A 14,185-nucleotide genomic window follows, 5' to 3' on the forward strand; every position below is an offset into this window, starting at 1 on the left:
TACCAAAAGACTGAGTCCCAAAACCAGAAAGTGAAAGCCATCAGAGTAGTTATGACATTGGCACAGGTAGATAAAGTAGAAAGCACCCACATTTTCAAGCCTTTAAAACAGAACAGTCTACCTCAGGCAAAGGTCCTCCTCTCCCCACGCACAGCAACCACCCAGCGTCCTGGAAGCGCGCTCCCAGCAGCTCCGGCCCCTGGCAGTCCTCAGCAGGAGTCCTTAGCAGAAAGTCCTTAGCAGTTCTAACTCAAAAAAGGGCTTCGCGCTGCCACTGCCTCTGCTGCTGCCACCGTCACCACCACCGCCAGGCACCGCAGGAAAGCTAGCTTGCCTTCCACTTCCTCTCTTGCTCCGCCCCTTCCTGCTACGTCAGCAAGTCCAACGGGGCATGGAAGATCTTTTAAATCCCATAACCCTTACATATGGGTGTATGAATACATGTGTAAATGTGTGCATATATGCTTACAGGTATATATAGGGGGTACATGACCAATTTAATAATAAGGGATGATACTTAAAAGGGGAAATTAAGAGGTTCAAGAGGAATATAATGAGAGGAGATGGAGAGAGACAGAATGGTGTAAACTATCTCATAAAGAAGTGTCTAGGGAAAAGGTTTACAATGGAGGGGAAGGATAGTAAGGCAAAAGCGAATGGGTCAACCTTATTCTCCCTGAATTTGGCTTGAGAAAGGAATGGAATACACACTAAATAGGGTATCTCATCCTACAGGAGAGTAAGGGGAAGGGAATGAGAGGGGGGATGATGGAAGGGAAGGCAGGCTGGGGGGGAGGGAAATTGGAAACACTCACTTTTGAAAAGGGACTGGATCAAAGTAGAGAATAGAACAAGTGCGTGGCATGATAGGAGGGAGGGAAATATAGTCAGTCTTTTACAATATATCTACTGTATTAATGTTTTGAATTAGCTACACATGTACAATCTATACTGAACTGCTTATCTTCCCAGTAAGGGTGGGTGACAAGGGAGGAAAGGAATGAATCTGTAATTCAAAGTTTTAAAATAAAATGTTTTAAAATTATATATACATATATACTATTATTAATACTATCTTACATGTAATTGGGAAAGAAGATATACAGGCACTTGGGCATAGAGATCCACTGTGACCTACTGGAAAAGTCGAAGGGGGTATGGGAGAAGATATGGGAGAGTACAGATTGGAGGAGGGGATATCCTGTGGGACTGCTGTTTTGGGGGGATGGGTGGGGGAAAAACGGGGAGAAAATCTGTAACTCAAAATCTGGTGGAAATTAATGAAGTAAATCAGAAGTTAATAAAGCATTTGAAAAAAAGATTCAATATAATCATCTGAAAGCCTTTTCACAGCTTCAGTGATGAGGTATCAGCTCTGGAAGCCCCCTTGAGCTCTCCTTGAATCTTTGAGGTACAGGCTCTGTAAACCGCACTTGAATTCTGATTAAATCATATGAGGCATTTGCATGAGGCCATAAGCCTTACATTGTGGCTGGGCCCAAACTTCTGTTACTAGATTTTCCACCCTTGAGCTTATCAAAATGTCAATCCACTCTTGAACTGGCCTAGCCCACCACTGCCTGTAGTCTCCAGGTATCCTCCAGCAACTTCCCACCCTTAATCACTCATTGACCTCATTTGAGTTCTCCTGAAGATGATCTCCAAACTCCTCTTCTAGACCACCAGAGATTCCTCCCACAACCTTAATGTATATAAGATCCCATCTTCCCTCCATGTGTGAGAGAGCCATAGAATGACCTAACACAGGCTTAACTCTGTGTTTAATATAGGATAACTTTTAAGAAACTTTACTTTTCTTTGGCTGAGAGAAGACTTGAGTTGAATTCATCTGGCAGGACCCAGTGTGTTGGCATCTTGGGGTCTCCAGAGCAACTAAATTTTTTCCAGTTTTGTAAAATACAACCTAATGGTGAACTTTTGGGACCTATAGGCATAGGACCTGGAAGTCCCTTCCTCCATAAAGGCAGGTTTGAGAGTAAGCCTTGAAAAAAAAACAAAAAAACCCACCAAAAAAGTACCTGATGTTTTCCCAGTTCCCTATCACCAACAGCATTGAAACAATCTGGCTTACACTTCCAGATGGGGCGTCTATCCTTGTCCTCCATTCTTCAGAATCTGCACACATGTCCATGTTCTTCAAAATAACCAAACAGGACTGAGAACCCGAGGTCAGGCTGAGCATGAAACAACCTCCTAGCTGTCTGACCTAATTCTGCCTGAGAGGTGAGGCCCCAAACACACACACACACACACACACACACACACACACACACATACACACACAAACACAAACACAAAACAACAACAAAAACTGCCCTTCCAAGGAACGAGAAAGGCTTATGTACCTTCCAGTTCTGTCTGGAGAAGAGTTTGAGATTAGCAATTTTCCCGGTGAAGGAATCATAAAAATGAAGAGGTTACCCATAAAGACAGTTAGATTTGCTCTGGAGACCCCAAAATACCAATGCCGGGCCCTGCCAAATGAATTTGACTCAAGTCTTCTCTCAGCCAAAGAAAAGAAAAGTTTATTAAAAGTTCACTTGTATTAGACATAGAGTTAAGTCCGAGTTAGGTCATTCTATGGTGTTCTCACACACATGGAGGGAAAATGGGATCTTATATACAGAAAATTTATGGGAGGAATCTAGGCATGGTCTAGAGGAGGATCTTGGGGAGGGTCTTCAGGAGAAGTCAAATGAGGTAGTGATTAAGGGTGGAAAGTTGCTGGAGGATACCTGGAGACTACAGACAATGGTGGACTAGGCCAGTTCAAATGTGGATTGATATTTTGATAGCCTCAAGGGTGGGAAGTCTAGTAATAGAGGTTCGGGCCCAGCCACAATGTAAGGCTTGTGACCTCATACAAATGCCTCATCAAATTGGATGATTTAATCAGAGTTCAAGGGGGGGTTTCCAGAGCCTACACCTCAAAGACTCAAGAAGAGCTCAAGGGGGCTTCCAGAGCCCATATGTCATCAGGAAGGGATATCTGATAGCATTTGGCCTTGACATAGTCATCTTTAATACCCACCTGGAAAATTGTCCTTTATACCAGAGAAATTGTCTTTTTTCTATTTTTTTGGTGCCTGTTTGGTCTTTGTTTGCTTAACCTCCTTGCCAGGTGTGTCTCCTCTAGGGTTCAAGCCATCAACCTCTGGATAACCATTAAAGCTATGCAAATCTCTGATTGAATCCAAGTTCTCCAGCCCACTGGACCTGTATCATTCACATTCCAGATTCTGACTCCTTGAATGTGAAGTCTGTCCTCCTTGAACAGGACCCAGAGAAGCAGGGACAGCTCTATGCCCCTTGCCAGTAGGAAACACTTTCAGAGTCTGAGACCTTCACCCTTTACCCCAAAGGAATTTGGGTTCCATTTCTTTGATGGGGGAATAAAGAGGTGTGGGCTCTAGGAGCCCCCCTGAGCTCTCCTTAAATCTTTGAGGTATAGGTTTTGGGAACTCTCCTTGAACTTTGATTAAATCATATGAGGCATTTGCATGAGGCCATAAACCCTACATAGTTGTTGGGCCCAAACCTCTGTTACTAGATTTTCCACTCTTGAGCCTATGAAAATATCAATCCACCCTTGTACTGGCCTAGCCCACCATTGTCTGTACTTTCCAGGTAGCCTCATGCAACTTCCCACCCTTAATCACTCATTGACCACCCCAAACTCCTCCTCTAGAACACCCTTTGATTCCTCCTCCAACCTTCAGTATACAAGACCCCATCTTGTCTCCATGTCTGTGAGAGCGCCATAGAATGACATAGCACAGGCTTAGTCAGTGTCCAATACAAGCAAATTTTCAATAAACTTTACTTTTATTTGGCTGAGAGAAGATTAGTCCTTTAAACCAGAAAATTGTCAGAACCGTACAATCAGAAAATTGTAAGGGATTCAATATTCTCATTAGTCTCAAGTTTTTTTTTCTTTCATGTCTGTTTCTCCAGTGAAACAGGCCTTCCTGATGTACCCTCTCAGGTATAGACACCAAAAAAAAAAAGAATTATACTGCAGATAGGTCTTCACATAGCACCAAGATTACTCTGCCTTTCAGGGGCTATTACAAACTTTCTCCAGCATATCAACAAAGAAATAAACAATCAATTTTCCTGTGAAATAGCTAGAGTCAAAAGTCTCAGCTGAAAGCCTTTTCACAGCTTCAGTTCTCAGCATATTCTCCTGTTTCTTCTTTAGCTCATTCTTGAAGCTTATTTTATTGACTCCTTAAATAATGCTATCACCAAAAATTAAAGCCTCCTGTTAGTGAGTAGCTCATCTTTACCTTGCAATATATATATATATATGTATATATATATATATGTATGTATGTGTGTATATATAGATATATACCTATATATATATATATTTTTTTTTTTAAATCACCATTTTTCCCTGTAAGAACCCCATGTAAGAACACCACAGTCTTAATACCATGGTTCTGCAAAAAGTGTTTGACCTTATACTTGTGCGCGCTATAAATTTTATAACTCCAAAAATATTAACAAGAAAAAGAGCTGAAGGAACATGATGCTTTGCAGCTATCCTAACCTTAGACGTTACTGGGCCTTCAAACAGATTTTTTTGGGACATCTGTTTGAGGAACATTTCTGTATCTGGTCATCAGAGGAGTCTCCCTCCTCAACATTCATTTGACTTTCCTAACACAAATGTTCTTTCTCTGTCTCTTTTAGCAATCAACCTTTTCACATACACAAAGGGGAATACTTTACATCATCATTTTGCATATTATACTCTGTTCTAAGATACTCAACATTTTAAAACAGAACTTATCTCTCACTAAAACCTCACTTCATCTGTGAAGAATACCACTATATGTTTAGTCACTAAAGTTCACTGTCTCAGTACCATTTTCAAGTGCCAAGCTTTCTCATCCAATTATCATAACTATAAAACACATCTTATCATTCCTATTGCTGGAACATCTTTCCCATCTGCTGTTCCTTCCTACTCACAAGGTAGGCACCCAGTTGTACCCTCTTTTCACATTTTCCCAGGATTATTGAAAAAGCCTCCTAACTTACCTGCTATAATGTTAATGGAATATAAATACTTTCCCACCCATTAATAGGACTCAGGTGGAGTCCATTAAGGGAAGATTTGGTTAGGGGAGGCTTGCTTGTAGCAAAGCTTTCACACCTTTTATTAATTTCCAATTAGGTACTTAGTCATGAGGATTGTTATGTCCTCTGTCTCTAAAATGGTTATACATACTCTGAGGTTGGCATTTTGCTTTGGGGCTCACTCATTGGAAGAGTTTTCTTGTGGTTGGACCAGATGAGACTCTGGTTAGCCATTAAGGAGTGCCTCCTCTTCCCCTTTGAAAAAACCAAGATGTAGTTCCTCTCTCTGGTAACTACGCATGTTTTGCCTTGGTCAGACAGTTGGATCTGTTTCTTGATGTGTCCTAATTTCTCAGACAGCTGGAAGCCCTGTCTGTTGGTCTTTGATTGTATTTTTTCTATCTCCTTTTTTTTGGATTTTCTCTGAAGATCAGAGTGGTAACTTTTCCCTTGAACTAATGAATGTGAATAAAATTGTTGACCCCTTGAACAGATATCTTTCCTAGTAAAGCAGATTTAAGAACCTGTATTAGCAGTCATCCTGGGTATGCCAGTGTGTTTGCCACTATACCTTCTAACCTCAACTTTCCACTCTCTAAAACATGTCAGAACACCATGGTCAAAAACTTCCATAATTCCTTAGTACCTCCAAGCTCAAATATATTCTGTCTCAGTTGACTTCATTCTCAACCTAATCATAACATACCTACCCAGATTTACTATACATTACATCTCTGTCTACACTGTAGAGACATTGACATTATTTTTTGTTCTCCATATTTAACACTCCTTTTCTCAACTCTTTGAATGATTTCTTAGAAACTCTCATTTCTCTCTAAACACTTCTCAAGTGACACGCTCTACATCTAATCATTTATTTCCCCCATCTAATATGAATTTCTTCTCAAAAATTTATATTTATTTTGTATATTTTAAAATATTTTTATGTCTATGAATTGTCTCATTTGAAATATTGTACATTACTCAAAAAAGGTGTTGATTCATTTCTGTTATTTTATTGAAGGTTGAAGGTATAGGGATTAGCAAATTTTTTTAATTGACTGATTGATTCTTTTTTCCTAGCCCCAAATCAGCTCATACAAATTTTTCCACTCACTTGAAGAATTGCATAATTATTATTTCTAACTAAAAAAATAAAACTATGTCATTATATTTATGCATTATCTTTTCCTTCAAACATTTCTCAAGTAACCTTAAAAAAACACTTCATTTTTTGTTTTCTGCTGAGACAAATTAAGTTTCTATTAATACATTGTTTTATATATTGGTACTTCTCCCCCTCCCTTTCTTTTAATTCTTTAGTTTATATGTCTTATAGTATGGTTTCTGGGAAATGAGCAATTAAATCATTTTTCATGCATGTCAATATTAGCATCTAGGATTATTGGACCACTTTACTAGTCTATGAACAATGCACTGGTATCTATGTGTTTAGGTGCTTCAACATTGGAGGCCTTCATTTTTTTTTTAACTTGAGAATTTATATTGTTGAATGGAATAAAAGTGAAAACTTCTCAGGCAACATTTCAGAAATCTGAATAGAATTGTAATAAAGTACCAAACACTTAGTAACCTAGTATGGGACCCTTGCCTTGCTTCCCTAGTCATAAGTTGAAGTTTTTGCTAAGCTTAGCTAAGCATAGGAGGGGAAAGCACAGACCCTGCAAATCTAACCACAGGCCCAAATATTCCAGACTTGTTTCCACTGAACAACATCTGACTTGTGCAACTATAAAATTGGAATTTCTATTGTGGAACTCCAGGTAGTTCACCACATCCTAAAATTTCCATGATTCATAAAATATTGTCTGCTTTCATATCTAAGTTGATACTGATGATATATTTGTCTGTTTTCACGTCCAGTAGATATGTACTTTCTGCTTTTTGATATCACTGACATTTCATCTGCAAATGCCAGTAGATTCTTTTGCGGTTAGATTGTGTGCCTCAGTTCCTGATTAACAGGAATAGGATAGGACAAAGTGGGGGGAGAAAGGGTGGTCTTTTGGGTATATAACCAAGCTTTTCATTTTACCTCTCCTACCATACTGCCTATACTAGCAAGATGAAATAATTAAATAAATCCTTCCTGTCTCTACTTGGAGATATCTCTGCTTATTTTATTTTGAGTAAGGGTCATCTTGTCCCATGCAATATGATAGGAAAGTTTTAGAGATATTTTAAATTGCATTTGTCTATTAGTGATTTCTGTTTAAAATATTTTAATAGTATTGTATTTTTCTCAATTATATTGGGATAATTGTTAACATTCATTTTTGCAAGATTTTGAGTTTTAAATTTTTCTCCCTCCTTCCTCCCCTCCCCTTTTCTGAAAATGATATAGGTTATACATGTATTATCTTGTAAAATATATTTCCATATTAGTCATAAGTGTGAAAAAAGAAACAAATCAAATGAAAAAAGCATGAAAAAGAATAAATTAAAGAGGGGAAAGCAAGCTTTGATATTTCCAAGTTTTTTCTGAAATCTGCTGGTTCATCATTTCTTATTGCACAATAATATTCCATTACAGTCACATAGCACAACTTGTTCAGCCATTACCTAATTGACAGCCATCCCCTCAGTTTCCAGTATTTTGTCACCATGAAAGTGCCTGCTATCAATATTTGTGCATATGTAGGTCCTTTTCCCTTTTGTGATACAGACCTAGTAATGGTATTGCTGGATCCAAGGGTATACGAAGTTTGGATTCCCTTTACAGACAATTCCAAACTACTCTCCAGAACAGTTGATACAGTTTACAACTCCACCAACAGGGCATTAATGCCCCAAATTGTTGGAGTTGGTGTTTCTGTGCTCATTTAGGTCCTCTTTTCAGAGTAAACAAGTATGCCAAACATCTGCTACAATCTGCTCCATTCAGATAGAATCCAGTTAAGTGAGACACTGGCAAATAACTTACTGAAGGCGATACAGTAAAAACTAGCAGAACTGGTATTCAAACCCATGTGTTTTGATAGATAATCCAGAGTTCCTTTGCATTAAATTCTGTGCTTCAATGCATTAAGCAGATACTTGTATACCTTCTGGAGATCTGAGCAGTGAGGGCTAAGCAGGAAAACACCAGATGCTATCTCTCTCTCTCTCTTTTTTTTTGGAGGGCAATTCGGGTCAAGTGAATTGCCCAAAGGTCACAAGGTTAGTAAGTGTGTCAAGTGTCTGAGGTCGGATTTGAACTCAGGTCCTCCTGACTTCAGGGCCAGTGCTCTTTTCACTGAGCCACCTAGCTACCCCACCTGCACCACTTAGCTGCCCCCAGATGCTCTCTTTTATAGGTAGATGCTAGAGAAGACTATATTTGTTCTAAGATACAGAGGGCTGATTTATTTCCAAATAATTGAATATAAACTTTGATTACTATCTTTTTTGACAATAATATAGGTAAAACATCCTTCCACTTGTTATTTGATTTTTCCCCAATAATACTATGATTCAAAGAATTCAAAACATCATCATTCAGCCAATGGGGAAACATGTTAAGAGAAGAGTAGTGACCCTTCAATAATTAGACAATTAGGAATCAAGAAAGCCAGGGTTGCAACATGTTCCCATGGCTCAATTCCCCAGATTTTTCCATTACATAACATGGCCTCATTAACTGATATTCAGAAGACTGGACTTTGAGCCAGAAGACCTATCTCATTAAAATGTGCTAAGAATCATGGGAGAACTGTCCCAAGAGAGTACAGAAGGTCAGGAATCATTTCTACTTAAGCAGTGTGGTGATTTGATCTAAATGGTCATTTTTTGGATAGAGTCTGGTACCTCTTTCAAAGTTGGGTGGTATATGGTAGTATATGTTAATGCTCAAGACAGAAAAAAAGAGTCAAGAAAGCCCTGAGTTCAAACCTTCCTCTGATACCTGCTGTGGAACTTTGGGCAAGTTATTCACATTGTTTGAGCACCAGTCTCCTAATATGTGAAATGGAAATCCCTGTAGTACCTTGAGTGTTGTTGTGATGATAAGATATGATAATATATTTAAAGAGCTTCTCAAACATTAAAGTACCATATTTATGCTAGATATTATATTTTCATATTATTTCCAATATATTGATTAAAGGAAACATCTGAATATGATTCAATCCCATCTAAGAATGGTAAGTGTGAATTCTTTTGTTTGCTCACCTCCAACTTCCCTGACTATAAAGGAGTTTGTAGACTCATCCAGAAACTTACTGAAAGCTTTAAAATGCACAACTACTCAGAGCCCACATATTTAGGGGGGATGGGAATGACTAAAAAATCAACTTTTCCCCCCACAATAAACTTTACCCTATGTACAAAAACAAAAAATTAAAAAATATATATATAAAAGAAAAAAGCATTATGCACCCATTGACCATCTAAATTAAATCACAGTGCTTTTACTGTAGTTGTTTGTTGCTTTCTTTTTATTTTTTTCTTATTTGTTTTTGATATAGCATTACTATTAGCCATCATATTACCGCTCCCATATCCTTTATAACAAAGAAAACAGTTAAGGAAATACAAAGCATTAAATAAACCATATTCAATAATTTCTTTTTCATTTATTTTGTTTTGTTTTTATTTTAAGATCTTTTATTTTTCCAAATTACATGTAAAGACAATATTTATCATCATTATTATTTTTTAAATTTTGAGTTCCAATAGTAAGCAATCTGATATAGGTTATACGTATACAAGTGACAATTTCTCCAACTCTCCACAACCATAGTTCTCCTGATCTATAATGCTGAGGAGGGAAATATGTTCCAGCATCTTTTGCAAAAGTAAATTTGATATTAAAATTTATCTGAACTCATCTGTGTTTGTGGCTGGTTGTATTTCTTTGATCTGAAGTCGTTTAAGACTTTTTTCCCCTATTTAATTCCTCACATTTCTCTTCATTGTTATACATTTCATTACATCCCTATGACAAAAACATCGCTGGATTGAAGTCTAGACTCTTTTATCCAGTTGCTTTATTTTTTCTTTCACAAAAAGTACTATTATAATTTTCTTTACATGCAACCTTTCTGTCTTTGACTTCCTTAAAGTCAAACAAGAGTTCTTGCTGAGACAAAAATTGTAAATCATTCATTGACATTTCTTTCATAATCCCAAATAGTTTCTCAAATTATTTAGAAGTTAACAGCTCGAGTAACAAGTGTGTTGATATTATCAAAGAAGATCAAAATTTAGTTATTTCTCATTATTATCATATTTACTATTGCATAATTTGTGAAAAGAAAACAGAATTCCAATTTTCATTTCTCTTATTAACATTTTTGATAGTTATTGATAATTTACAATTATTTTTGTATATATAATCTAGTCAATATTATTTTATTTCTCATATATGTGTGAATAATAAATCTTAGTTTTATCTCTCTATGAAAATTTCAAATGTATTTTGAATGTCAATGTTTTATCAGGAATATATGGAAAATATATATTTTTTCTACATTGTCATTGTATCAACATTTTTGCATGAGATTTTTCATTTCATGTAACTGAAACAATTTCTTTTGTTTGTGTTTTCTTTTATGCCTTATTTGGTATTTGAAGTTGCTTCTTACTAGTAAGGCTAAATTTGTTGGCATGGAAGCCAGGCGAGCCTGGGATGCAATGAACCTTCTGATACTAGCTAGATCTAGGAACCTTGTCAAGTCACTTAAATGCTCTGACACTCTGTTATCTCCCTGCTAAAAAGTAGCTCAAAATTGCCCAGACTTTATAGTGTGTCTTGTTCATTGAATGAAGTAACATATGTAAAGCCTGTGACAAATAATAAAACACTGAAAATAATAGCTACTTTTATGATTTCTGTAATTATAAATCTGGAAATACTGCCTTATTTTCTCCACCATTAAAAATTGGAATGATCTCTTGAGTCAGTAACAAATATATTTTGGTACTACTTCTATGTAATCAATTACATATCATTATGAAGCAAAATCTGAAAATCGTGACAAGTCAAAAGCTTACTGGAGGAGCACCATATACCTTATGGAGAAAGAAAGCAATTCTCTCCTGATGGTGATTCCATATTTAAATCCTCCTGTTAGAAAGACAATCAATTACTTCAGAGAACCCCTATTTTGAAAGAGTGCAGAACACTAATTAATACACTGTCTGACACTGGAGCATATATGCCTGCTCTTTGCATAAAAGTGATAGTCTATGGGTTGTAAATAAGGCATACATTTTGTGAAATGGAGAATTTCCTGATTTGCTTGGCTCTATTTGTTGTGAAGGAGGTTCTGGTGCGTGCGTGTGTGTGTGTGTGTGTGTCTGTCTGTCTGGGTGTGTATGCAAGGGGCCAGCACAATTGACATCAATGTAAAGAAAATAACATCAATAGAACAATAGACAAAAAAAAAAAAGACACTCCTATTCCTCTGGAGAAGAGATATGTTTTAGTGAAAAGAATCTGAACTTAAGATACAAACTGAAGGAAAAATCATTAGTGGTTTGATATCAAATTTAGGGGAGGCCATATTAGAGACCTCCAAATATTTATGTTAAGCCTTGAGGTTTATTTGCGTGTTTACTTGTTTTATTACTTTTTCTTATATCTTTCACAAGTGGTGATTTTTTAAATGTCACATAGCTAGAATGGAGAAGCTTTCCCTAGTATATAGATTAATGGGAATTCAATCTAAATTATAATTCTAACACATTTTCTTTAACTTTGGTGAATCTGTCTATATAACTATACAAGATTGCAAAGAGAGAGAATTCTGCATCAGATAATCACCAACAGATACTGTGCAAATATTTTCCTTAAGGAGAAAGGGTTTACCAGTCAATTCAGACTAGGCTATGGAATGAGATTAAGGAACAAACAGCATAATCTATACTTGCAAAGATTTGACAATAAACAAATAATTGGGTAGCTATGGGGTACAGTGGACAGAGTGCCAGGCCTGGAGTTAGGAAGACTCACCTTCCTGAGTTTAAATGTGGCTTCAGACATTTAGACACATTTGACCCTGGACAAATGACCTAACCCTATTTGTCTCCCTTTCCTCATCTATAAAATGAGCTGGAGAAGGAAATGGCAAACTACTCTCCTATCTTTGCCAAGAAAACTACAGAGGGTCAGGAAAAGTTGGACATGACTGAAACAACTGAACAGCAATAATGAATATTTAGCAAATTATAATTTAGTGGACATAACTATATATATCAGAGTCTCACTCTTATTCATTAACTAATAGATGAGAAATCTGTGTACTGAAAATATTCTTGGGACTTCAACAAATAAACTAACAAATTGATGTTTTGCCACAGTCAGGATTATTTCTCAAAACTTCGGTATATACTCTGAACCATTAAAAAAAATAAGAATAGTTAGAGAACTCTTAAAATAGTTTTAGCTACTTAAGTCTTAAAAGTTAAGAACAAATTGATTTTTCCATACCAAATACTCTTACTCTCAAAGCTATGTGGAATGAAAAGATTTTAAAATATAGAAGCCAATCAAAAGAAACCAGACCCATTTTTTAATGGGATGAATTGTGTATCATCAAATAACCCCTAAGGATGCACTCTGTGAGTCTATACACAATTAACCTGACATCCTAATACTTTAAAAATCATTTTTCACCTTATACAATAGTTCACAGAACATTAATGAATTAAGATTATTAAGAGGATTGTGACTTGGGTAGGACAGAATTGCATGTAAAATTACAATGAAAGGAAGAATGATGATGAACGTGATGCTTTGCCTTAGTGGGCCAATTTTTACATTTTTCAAAATGTTTTGGATGCACTGTTTCTATTAATCTTCATAACAAAAGGCTGGCAGAGCTAAAAATAATGTTTCCATTTTATAGATGAGAAAGAACATGAGAAGCGTAATAACAATGCAGTTTACACAGTTGATTTATGAAAGAATCAGGACTCTAAATGAAATTGTGTATTATCTGTCTTCTGGCATAAAGCTGAATATCACCTCCTCTTTTCTAAATTTCAGAAGTGAATAGGGGTTCCGGGATGAAGGTGGGTCAGATTGAAAGTTTATATTATAATGACACATTCTCTGGTCATAGAATCATAAACATTGAGCTCAAAGGAATGTCAGAGATCAGCTACTCAAATCCTTTTGTAATATAGATGAGGAAGTCAAAGCAACAAAAATGAAATCACATGTTGAAGCAAGCAGATAATAAACATCAGAAGAGAGACTTGAATATAGGTTTTTTTGACTACAGATTGAATCTGCTTCAGACTATCCCAGGCTATCACACAGAATAAACCAAGATGGCTAAAAGGGTTCAGAACAGACTTTTTTGTAATTTCAAAAAGTCACAATATTTCATTTTATTCTTTCTTACTGGCTCTGCTTTAAGAAATATCAATCCTCCACACCTGTTTGTACCGCCTTACTCCATGATTTTATTTATTTCCTACATGGAAGAGATTTACATGGGTAATTTACTTAACTCAAGCTAAGCCTCACATTAATCCAATATAATAATGTGTGTGCATATAAACAAAGGAATGTATATGTATAGATGCATGTACACACAAGTAAATTAACATAGGTTAATATATTTCTCTGTTTAATTTAATGTTTAATTCTCTGTATAATAGATATTGCATTGGGAATGAACACACTAAAATGTGAAATAAGGATAAAGGCTTAATGAATTTAATTCTATTAAATTGTAGCCACAGATGAATGAATCTCTAAATATGTTATTTTAAACAACAGCCAGTGAAAGAAAAATTTGGGAGTAGGAAATGTCTATGAATTCATGATAATGGTGATCTACTTCTTCAAATAAGCATTTATTAATTTTCTATTATATTCAAGATATATGGAGATATAAAAGATAAGACCCTTGTTGTCAAAACACTTAGAATCTTGGAACAGACAAGGAATACATATATAAAAGACCCCTGAGGGAGCAGAAGGCATATAATATGTATGTATATGTGTTTATACACATGTATACCTATTCAAATATTTGTGGTACATATTATATCTGTATGTATGTGAAATACACACATTGAGAGAGAGAGAGAGAGAGAGAGAGAGAGAGAGAGAGAGAGAGAG

The sequence above is a fragment of the Petaurus breviceps genome, unplaced genomic scaffold, assembly GCF_028583685.1.
Source record: "Petaurus breviceps papuanus isolate PSGF00001 unplaced genomic scaffold, PetGlider_PUasm1.0 188, whole genome shotgun sequence".
Classification (NCBI taxonomy): Eukaryota; Metazoa; Chordata; class Mammalia; order Diprotodontia; family Petauridae; genus Petaurus; species Petaurus breviceps.